Source organism: Lygodium microphyllum, chromosome 3, assembly GCF_053477565.2.
Source record: "Lygodium microphyllum isolate KBCC chromosome 3, Lygodium_microphyllum_v1.1.10, whole genome shotgun sequence".
Classification (NCBI taxonomy): domain Eukaryota; kingdom Viridiplantae; phylum Streptophyta; class Polypodiopsida; order Schizaeales; family Lygodiaceae; genus Lygodium; species Lygodium microphyllum.
In genome coordinates, this window is record NC_141137.1 from 106,974,922 (window position 1) to 106,993,653 (window position 18,732).

Here is an 18,732-nt window from a genome sequence, read left to right on the forward strand (position 1 = left end):
TTTAATAATCTCAATGTGGAAGCGACAAGGGCGATATCCAAATACCAAAATTGAACTTTAAAGTTGAAATAACATGCATACCAAATGGCCAATAATTAGTAATCGAAGACTTGACTCAAATTATTGTGACTAAAGTCAGGCTAATTGATCATATTACATAATAATATAATAACATATTAACATATTAATAATTATTCTCTCTCTCTCTCTATGTCAACAAGCCGAGTGCAGATGACCATGTTGCCACACTCTATCCTATAGGTGGCAGCTCACTATCCACTAGGCTGCTAGCCTCTGCCTTCTCCTCCAAGTTATTCACACACACACACACACACACTCTCTCTCTCTCTCTCTCTCTCTCTCTCTCTCTCTCTCTCTCTCTCTCTCTCTCTCTCTCTCTCTCTCTCTCTCTCTCTCTCTCTCTCTCTCTCTCTCTCTCTATGGTGTCAATAGTTGGCCAACATCCATGGTGCCACACGCTAGCCACCTATTTGTTTCCTCATGTAGGTGGCAATTGGCAAAAACCCAACTAGAGAGGTGCATCAATGGACAAGCCAAAAATCTCCAAATATCCAACAAGAGGGTCTAGTTTTTCTTGGCTAAAGGGCAAGAAACAAATCTATGCCATGAGGACTCCACATTTGTCTTGTAAAATAACCAGTTATCACTTGATATGTGGTTCTTTAAAGAATCGAAGCAGGGGGCTCTATGCTCGTAGGCTTTAAAAAGCTACTAGATGAAATGCAATTAGATGGACACAAAATGATAAGGTTCGCATTGGATGGAGCTAGGGCCATGGTAGGGGTAAATAAAGGAGTTGTTGCTAAATTAAGAAAAACCATTCCTCATCTTGTAGGTATTCATTGCATCGCTCATTGAGAAAATTTAATTGTTAAGGATGCTTGCCAACATTTTATAGAGTTTGTAACTTTAGATAAGTTTGCCAACAAAGTAAGAGATTAGTTAGGAGATTCTACGTTACTTCATGAGGAGTTAATCAATATCTTAGATGTCTTTAAAATAAGATATTACGAAGCACTTCATATTCATGGTGTTAGGTGGTTGTCTAGAGGAGATGTGCTTAATAGATTAGTAGTAATAATGCCTGCTTTACTTTCACAATGGAAATATAAAAATGAAGCATTGTATACCTTAGCAACCAATTATCATCTCCAATTTCTTCTTCATTTCTTAGTTGATGATCTAGTAGAAGTAGACTTGTTGAATGTTAAGTTTCAAGCAAAATATATAGACATCACCACCATAAGCAGAGATGTAAATGTCTTATTAAATATTTTAGCATGATATAGATATTTAGGAGATTGTTTTGGTAGAGACTCTAAATTTCTCCAACAATTTCTTAGAAAATATAGAGGTGGAATTTACAAGATTGAGAACAATGATAGTGAGGTAATAGAGCATATCTTGAGGTATGAAAGTTTGCCGTATAGTGTGATTTCCAATGATATTAGTAGTTTACAAGATTGAGAACAAGGATAGTGAGGTAATAGAGCATATCTTGAGGTATGAAAGTTTGCCGTATAGTGTGATTTCCAATGATATTAGTAGTATACAATTTTAGCTAAGGACTTCACTAAAAAAATATTTGAAAGATTTAATGAACGTTTTGTTGATTGTCACTTGTCTAACTCAAGTAAAGTTTTTTCACCGAAGCACTATCCATCTGAAAGATGTGATAGAGGTCTATTTGCAAGACAGTTCATGGGATGGTTATGCGATATATTTGTAGGGGGGGCTGCACCACATGTCAATCGTGAATCATGTGAAATAGGGCTAAGGCGGTTCATGACCACTTTGGTGGAAACTGTTGAGAATAGCAAATGATGCTTGCCCATAAGTGGCTTTGTACTAGAAGATAGACAATGATGTATGGTCTAGGAAGAGATGTCTAAAATCCCATAAGCATAGAGAGGAAAAGTGGTACTATCTAAAAAGCTATAAAAGCATGTACTTGACACTCATTTCAATGCAATGGAACTATCACTTTGAGTTCCTCAAGACTATCTTTATGAGTCCAAGCTAATCTATCTTGGAACCTAATTCACTTGAGTTACAATCTCTCATGCTGATAATGTATCGTGTGTTTGATTAGCATCCACCATAAGCTAACTAGCTCTAGATCCGTGTTTCTCAACATGGTATTAGAGCCTTGGCTGAGCTAGTTGGCTAGTCTGTGTGCACGTTCTCAATCTTTCTCTCTTCCATTTTCTCATTCTCTCCATCTCTCAAAGTCATCCAACGTTTGTTCTTCATTTCAAGATTAGAAGGTACACCTAATTCATTGTCTGAAGTCTTCTAGCCTCCTCCATGCATGCAAGGAAGATCACCTAAAAATGAGCAGGGTTAGAGGTCTATTGGGTTCCTCTTTTCAGGCATGGCGACATCAACAACATCTGCAACTGCTAGCTCCTGCAAGCATGGTTTCTTCCAGGAGAGACATGGGTTTGTAGTATGAGTAGATCAACCTCATAGAGAAAGTGGGTGAAGAGAGCAGGTTGGTGCATTTCATGGGTTACAATGACATCGATTTTACCATCAATGGCGTCTCGCATGAAGGCTCTGTCGTATGCTTTGGCACCTTGGTATTGACATGGAAACCATTGAAGTTATCGGAGGTAACTCCATACAGTTTATCGATCTTTCAACTTTTGAGGCCTACTCCAAGTCTATTGCTACTTGGATGTGGGAGGAGAATTGTACATGTTGACCAATCAATCCGAGACTTTCTACGCTCGAATGGCATCAAATTAGAGGTCATTTATTCTCGGAGTGGTGCTTCAACCTTCAACTTTTTGAATGAGGAGGGACAAGCAATAGCAATTGCGATATTGCCTTGGGTGGAAGAAGACACAGGTGCTGAGGTTGCTCTCATTGTCAAGCTCGATGTCGTTGATGTAAGCACTCGGGGAGGAGAATGAAGATGCCTTGATCAACCTGAAAGCAAAGCTCTATCGATTTGAGAAAGATGGGAATCAATAGAAGGAGAGGGGTGTCAATAATGCCCAGAAGCTCAGAATGTGTCTGTGATTTGCGCTTGCCGCCTACAACTCTACATTACGTTATTATTCATTTCGTTTTCTTTTTAAAGGCTAATGCTAAGGTTAAAAACCCTAGCCCTTAAAGTCAATTTACACCAGCTCATCCTTTCTCTCCTACACTTATTCACACATGCACTTCTCCAAAATCCATTGCCGTGTCAAGCCCTTTCAGTAATTGTCTATCCATTAAAATCCACAAAAAAAATTCATGTATCCCGAACTTCATGTATGAGAGTTTGTCAAACCAAGTCCATGTACCCATCAGTGTGTTCACTTGTAAAAGCATGAAGCAAAACAACCATGTCAATAAGATTGAAGCAAAAAGTGAAGTACCACACATCGACAAAAGGGATAAGGAGCACAACAAAAGCCAAGGAGCGTGAAGATAAAAAAGACCAAGAAGAAATATCAAAAATTGCCAAAGAAGCGACAAAATAAAAAGGATGAAGAAAATATTTTCCGCTGCTACAAACCAACAAAATGTTTTGCAAAAAAATTCCCATAGAGGATCTCGAATTCCCTAAGTGGATCTGCTTCCCATAGTGGATGCAGCAAACCCTACCAAGATGTAAAGTTTCAAGCCTTAACTTGACTAGGCTGCCAAAGAGCTAGTCTCCTTGTCCATGTTTACATGTAGGGGGGGGCAAAAGCCAGCAAGGGTAGGAACTCATCATTTGAGGGGGGTGTTGAGAATAGCAAATGATGCTTGCCCATAAGTTGCTTTGTACTAGAAGATAGACAATGATGTATTCTCTAGGAAGAGATGTCTATAATCCCATAAGCATAGAGAGGAAAAGTGGTACTACCCAAAAAGCTATAAAGGCATGCACTTGACACTCATTTCAATGCAATGGAACTATCAGTTTGAGTTAATCATGATTGTCTTTATGAGTCCAAGCTAATCTATCTTGGAACCTAATTCACTTGAGTTACAATCTCTCATTATAATAATGATCATATGTTTGATTTGGGTCCACCATAAGCTAACTAGCTCTAGATCTGTGTTTCTCAACATAAACTTATCCAACCAAAGGTTTATTCGATGCATTTGCACAATGTGGAAAGGAGGTGGAGTTACAAATGTTTCTAGAAGTGTTCAAATTGTGGCAAATTGTTCTTGTATTATTAGCAAGTTCTCTCACATGCGAAAGGGGTTTTTCAAAGTAAAATTTACTAAAGAGACAACATAGAATGTCTCTTTGCCTAGAAACCTTGGATTGACTAATCTTTTAACTCTCTTTGCTCATGAAGGCCTTCATGATGTAAATTGGGATGAAATATTTGACGTATTTCCGGAAGTCCATGAAAGATAGAAGCCCTCAAAACTTGAGTTGCTAATTATTCGTTGTAATCTTAATCCATAATTCAATATCCTTTTTATCATGAAAGTTATGTTAGAGAATTATCTCTAAATATATTTTCACTTTTTAAAAAAGGTATCATCTCCTTTTAATTATCAAAAAAAATTTATACAATTTTTTACCCATCAATTAACAAAAGTAAACTTAATTATAGCCCTTCACAAAAAAAAGCAAGGGATACCTTTCAAAACAAGGTGAGTCCTATGTATCATTATTATCATCATGTATGATCGTTATCCAATAGCCTTACTAATAGCCAGTGCACATAAGCTTTTGAAGATCTCACTTTGGTGCTTCCAAAAAGCACCTGTGGTAGACTCTAGTATGGAACCTAGATGGTTTGCACACATGTACGTAGCCATAAACAACCGAGGGAACTCCTTTTGGTTCCATGGAAACCTTTGTTGCTCAACACTTACTATGGTTGGGACGAATTGTTGGAAATATTTCATAGACATGTGAACAACTAGCTGGTCATTGTGCACCATGGTGAGGTTTAAAGCTTCCATGTGTGTAGGCATGCAATCCAATGTGCTTAAAAGGTGTTCACTAAAACCTTTCTTTTTCTTAAAATAATGCATGATAATTGTATTAAGTAATAGCTATTTACATCAAAGATGAATAAGCCAATGCCCAAGGCTTAGTAGAATCTTGAAATATGCTTGTAAGAAATTTTAAAAACTTTAGCTTTTGTTTTCCAAAACCCTAAAACAAGCTAGGCATTCTTCATTACAAGACTCAACCTCTAATATGTGAATGTTCTTTCCTCATTTACACATTGTTTCTATTGGCCCAAGAATGCTTCATGGTAATTGTGAGCACTATGTCCCACAAATTTAGGTTGCAATTCTTAAAAACATTCACCATAGTCTCCTTATGGATTGAACATAGTTGACCCTTTTCAATTTTTTGACTATGTCCTTAGTAGGCAACTTTTGGCAAATAATTTTCCAAACAAGAATGTTAAGCTACCTACTAGGGGTGGCATGCCATACTTTGACAATTCTCCTCGTTCATGTTGCAACTGGCATCCTTGACTCTTTCATGCAACATCAATCCTAGCTACACCTACTTTAGTCGTCTTTTGAAAGTTTCCTCTCTTCTTCATCTTCACTGTTAACTTACCCTTATGATCACCTATGTAGCACCCCACACTCATGGGACCTATCTTTGATGATGAAAATCAATCCTCTTTCTTCTTTTATAGGATCTCAGTTACCCATGTGCTATCACTGCCATGCGAGTTGAATTTGGTTGCAATCTCTTCAAGCTTCATAACTTCTTGTGCTTCCGCATCCCATACATCACACCATCTAAGCATGCCTTTTGCCACCATTCTATTGGAGTATTTAGGATTGCAAGTGAAGGGTGCGATTCATTCATAGGTTTATATGTCCAAATACACTATAGTAAAGCCACCTTGCCCTTATGTGATTTCTTTGCCCTCCAATATGAGCCTTTGATGATTTCTCTCCAAAAGCTAAGCAATGTAATTCAATATTTCACACCCCCTAAACTACAATCCTAGATCTCCATAAGAACTTTCTCATGATGTTCTCAATCTTTTGCCATTGTCTATTTGAGCAAAGGGCAGAAAAGGCAACAAGGCAAAGCTACAAGAGATGATAAGAAGGCCTACACAGTCACATGTCCAATGTGTGTATTGCAGTGGAAACCACCTTCCAACTGAGTGTTAGGACCCAAGATCCTGACCTTGTGCTAAAACTGTTGTAGATTTGGCCACGATGCCATGCACTGCAGACTGTCGCAGAGACTCCCATATTCGTAGCCTTACAACTAGCCTTACTTAGGGAATAGATCTCCGAATTTCTCCAGGAGAGGAGCCCCATTGGCCCTCCCAGCACCTAATGATGCACATCCAACCATCCCTAGGATAGAGATCAATCCCACAAGCATACCTAGGCTGCTTAGACCCTACATAACCCATCCATTGAGTGATGCTCCAGTCCACTATGTGGAGGAGCCTTATGATGAGGAGTCCTATGTGAACCCTTACTTATACAATGCATCACCTTGTAGGGTGTAGGCGGTGATTGTAACATAAGCTTCTTCTTCTCTTTGCTAGAAAGACCCAGAGGGTATTGTTGAGTCACAAGGAGGTTGGAAATGTCTACATACCAAGGGATTACAACTTCAACCAAAAATAGGGAAGCATAAGGAAGGTACATATCATCTTGATCCTCTTCTTCAGTCAGAGGAATCTATGAAAGATGATCGGCTAGGAAATGGGAGCGACCGAGCTTGGTAACCACTTCAAAGTCAAACTCCTAGAATAAGAGGAGCCATCTCATTAGTCGTCCTTTGACATCTATCTTATTCATCAGGAAGGATGACAAAGTCTCATGGTTTGCATAGAATTTGAAGTGGTTTGCCAACAAGTAGTGTCGAAAATTTTTCAAGGCAAACACCATTACTAGGCACTCAAGCTCCATTACTTTGTTAGTAATAATGGAGCTTCAATCAGGCACTACTTCAAAGTGTTAAAGGCTTCTTTGCAATCATTTGTCCAAGTGAACTCTGCTTCTTTCCTCGGGAGTCTGTGAATGGGAGCTACCTTAGTTGTGAAATGCACAATGAACCTCCTGTAGTAGCCCACATGGCCAAGAAATCCCCTTAACTATTTGAGGTTAGTTGATGAAATCAAGGTGGAAATCTTCTCAATCTTGGCAAGGTTTGTAGCTATCCCTTGTGTAAAAACAATGTGGTCCAACAAAACTCCTAAAGTGACTCCAAAGATGCATTTGTTGGGGTTGAGGGAGATCCCATTCTTGCAGCATCGCTCAAAGCACTGCTCCAAGTGTCCCCCATGCTTGTAGAGCAAACTGAAGACACAAAAATCATCTAAATATACCTCAATGAAATCATACAAGTGGTTCTAGAATACAACCATCATCACTCATTGAAAGGTAATTGGGGCATCACAAACCCCAAATGGCATTACTTTGTAGGCATAGATTCCCCATTCTGTTATGAAGGTTGTTTTGGGTTGGTCCTCTTTCATGATCTGTACTTGATTATATCCACTAAATCTATCCAATAGAGAGTGCACCTCGTGTCTTGCCATTGTGGCTAAGAGTTGGTTTGTGAAAGGGATAGAGAAGTGATCTTTCTTTGTCCTGGAATTGAGCTTTCAGAAGTCCACACAAATCCATAAATTTCCCTTCTTCTTAGGTACAACCATGATGGGTGAAACCCATTCATTGTTGACTATTAGGTAGATGAACTCAACTTTCAAGAGCTTCAATAGATCTATCTTGACTAGGGCTGAATTGTTAGGATTGATGTGCCTTTGACATTGCCATACTAGCTTAACATCAAGTTCCAAGTCGACATGATGTTGACACATAGTGGGATCAATCCCCTTTAGGTCTTTATATGACCAAGAAAACACATCCAAGTTCTTCTTAATAGGTCACAAAAGACCGCTATGGCACCTTTAGATGATTTTTAGTGCCACTTGTATCCACAAAGGTCAATTGTTTTTCACCTTCCACTTCTCTAATGAGTGTGCATCGTACTCTTTCTAGATAAAGGTCATCCTCCTTCAAGGGAGTAGCCTCCTCTTCACACGATCTATTGGGACTAGCATCTTCTGAGCATCTTCTTTCCTTGGCTGCAACTTTTCTGATCCTTTTTTATGCTAAAAAGGAATGAGGGTTGTTTCTAATCTGGTTTGAGAGATACTTACTTCTTGATTTGACAATTCATCCTTTGAGGATGTGTCTAGGAATGTCACATAATAGGGCCTTTCTAAATTCCTTCCCTTTCTTAGGACTGGTGATTGCTTGCATAGTGCATCATCATCATCTTTCCTTAAGAAATGCAACTCAGGGTGACAAGAACCACTATGAAAGGAAAGCTTGTTTTGCTTAATCCACTTCTTGTACATCTTCTACACACTCTAAGGACCATTGAACAAACCAAAAGGAACCATCATCATGCTATCCAACAGGAGGGGCTCTTTAGATTTTGAGGTCTCTGGGACTTCATCATCATTTATACCTACTTCTAATTGGGCAGACTCTTCCTCTTCCTTGTTTGAATCTCAATCTTTACTTGTGCCACATTCCCCTTTTGCCTATGTCTCTTCATTTGAAGGGGCTCTATATGAGAAGAACAAGCTCTCTATTGCATCTTTTTCTTATGCTTCTACTTCAAGCTCTGCAATGGCCATGTATTTCATTACATATATCTTAGAAAAAATTCTTGAACAAGGGTGTCACACTTAGCCTTAAGGATAGTCAAAAACCAAATCTTATTATCAAGGATATTTTTTTCATCTCTTAATAATAACATATCATTAGCTATGATATTTTATATTAATGACTTTTAAAATAACATTAACCAAGTGAAAGTTGTTATGTAGTCAACCCGCAACAATTTCTATGTATCCAAACATGTCTGCTCAGATAAAGACAAAAACCATTGGGCTATCTAACCTTAGAAAAACCACTATACATTGAGGATCCTAGCCACATTTCTCAGTAGATAGTTCTAAGAATATTTCAATGAGCCAAGTTATGTTCTTTACATAGGGATACTTAAAAACAAGGAACCAAAGCATGTGCAAACAAGATTGGGCCACTTGCTTCAGTAAAGAGAAAGAGATAATCCTTGATTATTTACTAGCCTTGGTTCTTGATTTTAAACATACACTGGGGCAATCAAAAAGTGATTTATATCTTGGGTATTTGGTCTTCTCATGGACTTTAGTATTGTTGATATAAACAAATTTGTTAGAAAATAGCAATAAAATATATCCAAACCTTTTTAAATGGGTTAACACCCTAACTTGGGTATTGTTAATTCATGTTATGGTTGTTGTGTGATGCTATTTGGAGTATCTTGTCCCTAATTGGCCAAAATTAGTTCATTAATGTTTGTTTATCATTGGTTTAAACATGTGCTTTAATGCTATGCTTATTGCTTGTAAGTTGTATACACAAATTGCTATTAATTACTTATGTAAATTACAATATAAGTAGGCATGTACAATATATATGCATATGTTTGCATGTTCATGTGGTATGCGAGCTATCAATATTCAGAGTATTATTGCATATTTGATTGTATCTATGCATGTTCTTAAGGTATAAAAACTATGAATATTCATATACTTATGGCAAATCGCATAGAGATATGTAATAGCATTATCAACTATAGCAGTGCACTAATGTGAGTCATCACAATCATTATAGGTATGCCCTTGCAAGATGTTATGCCATCAATGTTTGTAGGCCAACAACAACAATCATCAAAGGAGAATGTAGGAGAACATAGTATCCAAGAAAAAGAGAAGAGGCAAAGGGAGGAAGCTGAAAACCTAAACCTTATCTGATGAGCCAAAAAAAAAGGGGGGAGAGATTGAGCTTAGCTCATTAACATCATCAAGAGAGTCACATGAAAGAGAAATAGAAGAGCAAAGAATGATCTTATATAAGAGCTATAAAGAAGAGATCAAGAAAAGAGTGGAAAAAACTAGAGGCTAGAATGAAGTAGAGCCAAGAAGAAAATGAGAGGGTAATTAAGGCTTCCCTTAAGGAGGTCTTATGTGAGAAGGATCAATCAACCTCTTGGCAAGTAGCACAGATGACTTAATTGGGGAGCATAAGGGCACAAATTGAGGAGCCCACAAAGGCGAAGGCAACCTTTACAATAAATCAAGATAACACACCACACCTAGAAGAATCCTCCAAAAGTACCCATGAAAACCACCTATAGGAGGATGGAGTGCAACAAGTAGGGTGCAAGATTTGGAGTGATGTGAGGAGCTTAAAAGAGTTAAAGTTGAAGCTATAGTAGCAAGAAAGGATCTGCAAAAAATATTGGAAGAAGCTTACAAGAAGTTTTTGGTTGCATTAAAAAAACAAGTGACAAACTTCCAAACTCTAACTAAGGAAACTGACTCAAAGTTGTAGGAGAAAGACTTTGGGCTATGATAGAAAGATGAAGCACTCAAAGTCAAGGAGAAAGACACAAAAAAACTTTGCAAGAAGATACTTGACATAAATAAAAAATGGAGAGATACTTTCCTTGAGTTAACCCAAAAAAGATCTAAAACAAAAGTAGATGAAAATTAGACAATGGAGCATCAATAAGCATAGGGCCAATGTAAGGCTGCATACGTGGGATTACATGAAGCAAACTTTGCTAGCCCAATAGGAGTTGTTGGCCACATAGATAATGAAATACAATGGTCATATAAAATAGTCCTAATGAATCTATCCAATGAGGTATAGCACTATTTAGTGAAAGCCAATACAAAGTGTAGTTAGAGACTTATAAGTTTTGTCATGGCCAAGTAGCATGAAGTTTTTAAAGAAGCAAAATTAATGGCCCCCCACCACATACAAGTGATCCAAATGAACTCAAAGATAAGTTAGGATTGATCTTAAATACCTTGGAAATATTAACATGTTGGGGGTAAAGCCACCTATGGATATGCTGCCCATGTATCCACTACACTGACAATACCTGCATGCTTATATACTACAAGTGGTGAGTGCCCATCATGATCAGTTTATTAGTTATTCTTTTAATGACTAATAGAATAAGGGAGATTGGTCACACATTGTGACTGTTGCAGTTTCCACATCTTGAGTTTCTCTCTTACTCTCTTGCTCCATCCCCTATAGCTCACATCTTCATTGCTTTTGCCTGCTTGTGCTCTCAGTTAGGCTTCTCCCTTCAACTGGTATCAGAGCATTGGTTTGAGGTGCTTCTTCTTTAGTTTGCTTCAGCCTGTGAATGCCTACATCTCAAGGTTTAATGGCTACCATGGCTTCTTCCATTTGAGGTAACCATTTGATCTTAGCTTTCTCCAAGGATGCTTGCCTAGGGCCTTCCAAATGACTAATTGAGCATTAACAAGTGCTTCAATGTGGCCAGTAATAGTAGCAAATAGGTCATCATGGACAACTCAAATTGTGCCTATTTTCAAGCCTCTTCTTCTTGGCATTGATAGCAGGACTACTTCTTGCTTTGGCACTTAGGCGTTGCTTCCCTACCCTCCCAGAATTGGCATTCATCATTGGGAAGAACTAATCTTGAGCTTCTAAACTCTATTTGTGGCTATATATTTAGGGTAGGATGCTATCATAAAATAGAGACAACCATTTCACTCATTGTTTGAGCTTCTACCCATGCCTATTGATACTCATATGATGCTAGGATCATTGGTGAATGTTATGGCATGTCTTGAGATGCTTTGAGCATTGATTTGAGCCCCCAAACCTTTATTATTTGATGTAATATATAGTAGACCTACTGTAATAAAAATTTAAGAGGATTTACTTCAATGCTTGGAACTCCCATATATGCCTACTACTGCCCTCGTTTGGTACTCCAATGCTTCATGGATATTATGACATTGTCTTGGTATGTTTTCTGGCTGATTTGAGCCCTCATTCGGATCAACTTTCAAATGTTTTTTCACTACTTATAACAAGGAAACAAGCTTTTTATCAAGGAAAATATATGCCTATTGCTCTTGGATGTCATTTGGGTACTTCATATGAATGTATTGATCCTTAGCATTGGTCTATGCACTTGAATATGCTATGGGATGCTTTTGAGCCTTGATTTTGAGCTTTGTTACATTCATCTTGGCTATGGTTACATGCCTTGGTTGATTCAGTGTCTTACATAGTTACTAATTTGAACATTCTATTGGGTTTTATGCTCCTAGCCTATACTTCATGTATCTTAGATGCTTGGATGTCATGCCTATGATCTATTGAGCTTGTCTTGCTCAGTTGGCATTTGATTTTGTTCCAATGGGAGTCACTTGAGCTACTTGGATATTTTGCATTTGAGCAAAGATTTGGGTTTATGCAAGTGAGTTTCTTTCATTGAGATAGTGGGATTCATTGAGCTACATACACACTCTCTTCATGCTTATTTGATGTAGTTACTCTTTAGTGGGCTAATTTGATTTATGCTTTGCACTTGGCACCTATCTCTGTCAATGTGATGGCAATGATGCATACACACTACTTGGCTATGTATTGATCTTTGTTACTCTTGCTTAGTCCATCATGCATTTGGTAGTTCTCTTTTATTACTCCATTATTGACACATTGAGGTGTGATAGATCTTGGTACCGGTTGTATGCATCTTTATTGCTAGTTGCTTTCTACATATCTAGGTCGTTTCCTTGGATATTCTTACCATTGAAAGCTTGGTCTTTTTGTTGATTTGCCCACACTTGGTTTTAGATTTACTATTTCATTTATTTCAGCATGTTGTAATTACAATTTTTAGCATTGTTTATGAGAGCAGACACTTGGCCTTGATAGTTCATTGGTTGCAGTTAGTGGATAGCTCACTATTTTGGTAGTTTCTCTTGCTTAGCCCTTATGTTGGTTGTAATTTTGGGGATGATTTGTAGTAATTTATAGTAGCCCACTTGATTGTACTATGATTTCCTTTCTTGGTATGATGGTTGGTGGATCAAATGAGATACTATCTTGAACATTGATAAATGGAACGACACTAATTATAGCTATTGGAAGGCATAGATATGGCAAGTTTTGGTACAGAAATTGTAGATTAAGGCATTGAGACATGAGAGTGTTAAGTCCAAATGCTTTGATGCAGAGGATTGGCCTAAATTGGATAAGTTATGTAAATCTCCAATCATTTTGCCACTCTCTAAGTAGGTCTATTATAATGTTGTCTCTAAAAGGTAGACCTCCTAGCACTTATGGGATAAGATCCGTAATATCTATGACAAGCAGAGCCCTACCTCTCAAATGTATTGGCTAAAACAACTCATAAACCTTCGTATGAAGGAGGGGACTGCCATGTTTTCCCACTTCAATGAGTTTCATTCTATTTTTAGCCACTTGTCTTCGCATGGGGATTGAATTTCAGGATAATCTTCTACCATTTTTGCTGGTTACATTTCCTAAGTCATGAGACACCTTCTACAGTATTGCTATGTGTGCAAATATGCCTAATGATGGGCTAAAATTGTAGGATGTAGAGGGTACATTATTGAATGAAGAGGTTAATGGAAAGAATGTTAATGCTTCCCATACTCTCATGCTTTGATAATCAGAGGCAATAATGCTAAGAGAAGTAATGACCACCATGGGAGAGACTCTCAAAAGTCACAGTCTTAGTCACATGGCCAGTTATAGGAAGTCTCGTGGCCATAAGTCCACATTGAATTGTCATTATTGTGGAAATTAGTGTCATATTCAACCTTTGGGTCATAAAATGCATGATAACAAGCACAAGGAAAAGGGAAAGGGCAAAGTGCAAGAAAATAATGCTGATCACAACATTGTCCCTAGCAAGTCCAATGTCAAGATTGAAGAGATTAATGTTGTGCACATTGATTCTGATGATGATACATACTTACAACTTTTTCTCTTGATATTTCACAATTGATCGATGCCTCATCCATCTCTGTGCTCAATGTTGGCTGATTGATTCAGGGATCATTTCATGTGATCCCTCATCGAGAGTGGTTCCGCTCTATCACAGCATGACATGATCTGTCTAATTGGGTAATGACTTGGCATTATATATTTTTGGTATTAGAGATATATATTACTTCACCCAGTATCTTTACTTTGCATGATATACACCATGTTTTGGCTTTTACTAAAAGCCTACTCTCTGCGGGGACAATTGGATGATGTAGGTTACATTATATCCTTTGCGGATTCCTCATGGAAGCTTACCTATGGGAATCTTGTTCTGGCGTGAGATGCTAAGTCTAGCACTCTTTATCTCTTACTTGTATTTGGGTATATCAACCATGTTTTTGTAGTGGTTGCAGTACCACATGTGTCATTATGGCATCGTTGCCTTGGGTACATGTCATTTAAGGGAATAAAAATACTTACCCATTCGCAATATCTTTCACCCCTTGACTACAAATTTTTTGATTCTTATTATCATTGTCTTTATGGTAGGAAGATTTGTAGCTTGCATAAGAAGTGTGGCATTATGCACATGGGTAAGTCTCTGGTTCTTATGCATAGACTGATGTTTGTGGATATATGCCCTACAAGTTACTAGGTGGCGTGAAGTATTTCATTACTTTCATTGATGATTACTCACATAAGGTCTAGGCATACCCATAAAGCAAAGTTCAGAAGTCTGGGCTACATTTTAGCATTGGCTTACCTTCACTGAGAACGATTATGGGTATATGTTGAAATGCCTACAACTTGACAATGGGGGTGAGTATGTATCTAAAGCCTTTGAGCATTTTTGTGATAAGAGGGGTATTAAGTGTCAATTGACTGCCCCGTACACCCACCCTAGAATGATATGACTAAGTGCATGAATAGCAAAATTCAAGAGAGAGTCCATAGTATGCTTAGCTAAGCAAGTTTACGGCAACACTTTTGGATTGAGTCAATTACTATTGCAGTACATTTGATTAATCAATCCTCACACACTGCTCTTGACTATCAAGTTGCTGAGAAGGTATGACTTAAAAAACTTCCATCATATGCTCATTTGTATATCTTTAGTTGTGAGGCTTTTTGCCACATTCCCAAGGGCAAGTGTAATAAGTTGGATCCTAAGTTTGTGAAATACATCTTTCTTGGTTATAGGGACATAGGTGAGATGGCCTATCACCTATGGGATTTGTAGGCTTGAAAGGTAATCCATAGCCATGATGTTGTTTTCCATGAGAAGAAAATGCATAAGTAGCATGAGCAAGTCACTGAGGTACATAGGGTGATATTTTAGGAGGAGTCTTCTATTATTGTATAGCTACCTAGATATCCTACAATAATTGATACTCTAGTGGCTAAGGACCAAGACGTTAGACAAGATGTAAATTCCCAACACCCTATTTTGAGGTCGTTTACTAGAGATAGATATTAGCCTAAGAGGTTTGCACCCTACGTGGATTATGTTATGGTGACAGATGTTGGTGAGTCTCTTACCTATGATGAGGCCATGCATAGAGGTGATAGTCACTCTTGGGAGAGAGCCTTCCAATCAAACTAAAACTCACTTCAAAAAAAGCATGTGGGATTTGGTTCCTTTCCCTTGTGAAAAGCATGCTTTGCCATGCAAGTGGGTGTATAAGTTGAAGAGTATCCCTAGACACCCCAACCAACCTATAAGGCCAAATTGGTTGCTAAGGGTTTTAAGCAAGATGATGCTATTGAGACTTCGATAAATTCTTCTCTCTTGTAGTCAAGATGACCACCGTATTCTTGGTTTTGGCTTTGGTTGCATAGCTAGATCTTGACCTCTATCAAATATGGATATCAAGACTACTTTCTTACTTGGGGACTTGCATGATAAGGTTTATATGTAGCAACCTAAGGGCTTTAAGGAAAAAGGAAAGGAACATCTAGTATGCAAGTTAAGAAAGAGCCTTCATAGCCTTAAGCAAACACCTAGGGAATGGTACCACAAGTTTGATACTTTCGTGTATGTGTATGAATATACGCCTAGTGATATGGATCTGTGTTCATACACAAAGAAGGCTCTTGATGGCAACCTTATAATTTTAGTACCCTACATATGGATGATATGTTGATTGCTAGAAGTGCTCATGATGAATTGGGCTTTGAGATGAAAGACATGGGACATGCCTCACATAACCTTGGGATGCACATAATGTGAGATTGCTCTAAGAGACCCCTTTAGTTTGGTCAGAGAAGTAGTACATCTAGAAGGTCCTTGAGCAGTTTCATATGTAGGATGTTAAGCATGTTAGTTGTCCTTTACCTTCTCATGTGAAGGTTAGTCAGATTGATTGTATGTAGTCTGATGAGAAAAAGGCCAAGATGGCTAAGATCCCTTGTGCATTTGCTATGATAGCATGAGGATAGCATGCTATATGGCTACACCTAGCAAGTGACATTGGGATATCGTGAAGGGTATCACGAGGTATCTTAAAGGCACATAAAATATGTGCATATGTTATGGTGGCCAAGATACATGAGGTGTGGGTTACATTAACTCTGATTATGCAGGACATATAGATATAATAGGAAGTCTATCACTAGCTATGTATTCATTTTTGTTGGAGGTGTTGTTTCTTGGATGTGCATGGCCCTATCTACTATAGAGGAAAAGTATGTTGCAGCCACCACTGAAGCTTGTAAGGAGACTCTCTCGTTAGGTCATCACATAGCAAACCTTGGTATTACTAATGTGGTCTCCAAACTATATTTGGATTCTATGAGTGCTATTTAGTTGACCAAGAATCTAATTTTCCATGCAAAGACAAAGTACATTGAGATGCATTACCACTTTATCAGAGAGGTCATTGAGGATAAGTCCATCAAGCTTGTCAAGATCTCAAGTGACCAAAATCCTATAGATATTCTCACTAAAAGTCTCTTAGTGGAATGTTTTGTCTTCCTTAGGAAGCTGATGGGCATTGGATGAGATGACCTCTTTCCTTATCTTGTTGTACTTTATATACATTTTTACTTTGTCACTTTTTTCTTGTTATGTCCTCTCGTTAGAAGCACATTTGCCTTTAAGTGGGATGTTGTTGGGGATAAAGGCACATGTGCATACACCGCCAGTGTATTCACTACATTGACACCCGCACACCTATACATTGCAAGTGGCAAGCACCCATCACTCTCAATTCATTCTTTGTTTTTTCAGTGACTAATAGAATAAGTGAGGCCAGTCACATTATGACTATTGGAGCTCTCACATCTCTCTCTCTCTCTCTCTCTCTCTCTCTCTCTCTCTCTCTCTCTCTCTCTCTCTCTCTCTCTCTCTCTCTCTCTCTCTCTCTCTCTTGCTCCATCTTCTATAGCTCACATCTTCATTGCTTATGCTTGCTCATGCACTCACTCGGGCTTCTCCCTTCATAAGGAGATTACTCTAGTGAATGAGGAGAAAACAAGGAAGACCACTTTTCCACCTGAGGAGAAGACCTAATTTTCCACCTAAGGAAGAAGGGATATGAGGATATGAACTAAAAGCCCCATATCTCATACAATCCACCACACCCTAATCAAATCTTCCATCACTCTAGAGCCACCCACTATCATGATACCCTGTTTGGGCATGCCAAAGTACTCTAAAAATGAAGAGGAAGACCTAGAGCTAAAGGAGGCCTATAAAACTATGGTGCAGATGTTAAGAGCTTGGTTGGAGAAGGTAATAGAACATCCCATCCCCCCAAGCTTCTACCACAAGGAGAGGAATGGAACCCCAAAAAAAACTATATAGAGATGCTAGGAAAAGTAAGAAACTAGCACTTTTGTAGTGTTTGATTTCAAGGTTATTGAAGGGAGGAGGTTCAAAAGGCCACTTTCCTTGTGCACAATACATCTGCTCATATGAATAGCTGAAAACATTGCAATGAAGTGATTAGATCCCATAGATATCACAACCTACCCAAAATCCTATAGAGCTAAAGGAATCAAGGGGAGATATATAAAAATGAATCCTAGAGAAGCATGACCAAGTATATTAGAATGGAGATATCCTATTTTGGAAAATAATAAGAGGGCTTGGAAAGCCTTTATTTACTCGTAAAAAGAACAACAAGTAGATTAACTTTACTACTCCTACCCATGGAGGCATGGCTAAGAGTATCAAGAGAATGAATATTATATGTATAACTTCTTAAAGATTCCCAACATCAGAGTGATGCACCAATAAAAAACTACCCACTCCAACCCAATGAACTAGTCTCTTGTTTTGGCTATAAAAAGAATTTACCACAACTAGCTTGATCCCTTCTTCATCACCACATGTTATTAGCTCAAAGTCCTCATTTGGCTTCTGTAGACACTAGTGACACCTTATGAAGATGCATTGCTGCCACTATTTTCCGATATAAATGTAGAAATAAATCAAGTGGCAAGGTTTTCCCTTTACCTTTGAGCCTTACTATCCCAACATTCCATACTTAGTTCACTAGAGAACATGGTGGATAGTAGGTTTTCCATATGGATACATCCCTTCTACCCGGAGTTATCACTGCAGCTATGGGAATTAATTAAAGAACATATTCTCAACAAAGTGATACCTTCAACGTACACTCAAGACATTGCCTGAATGATGTATCTCTTCTCATTTAGTCACTTATATTTAGTTTACTTATTATATCACACAAAAAAGAGAAAAAGAAAAAGAAAAAGAAAAATAAGTAAAAATAGAAAAGTAAATTGCACACCCTCACTATAGCTAGGGCAACATCCTAGCTCAGTCCCCATGTCACAACCTCGAGGCACATCAAGTGCAAGTTATCCTAGACATGCTCGAATGATCTATCACCATAACTTCTCACCAATTGGATCCTCAAGTATGGGAAAGTATTCCAAGTTTACTTG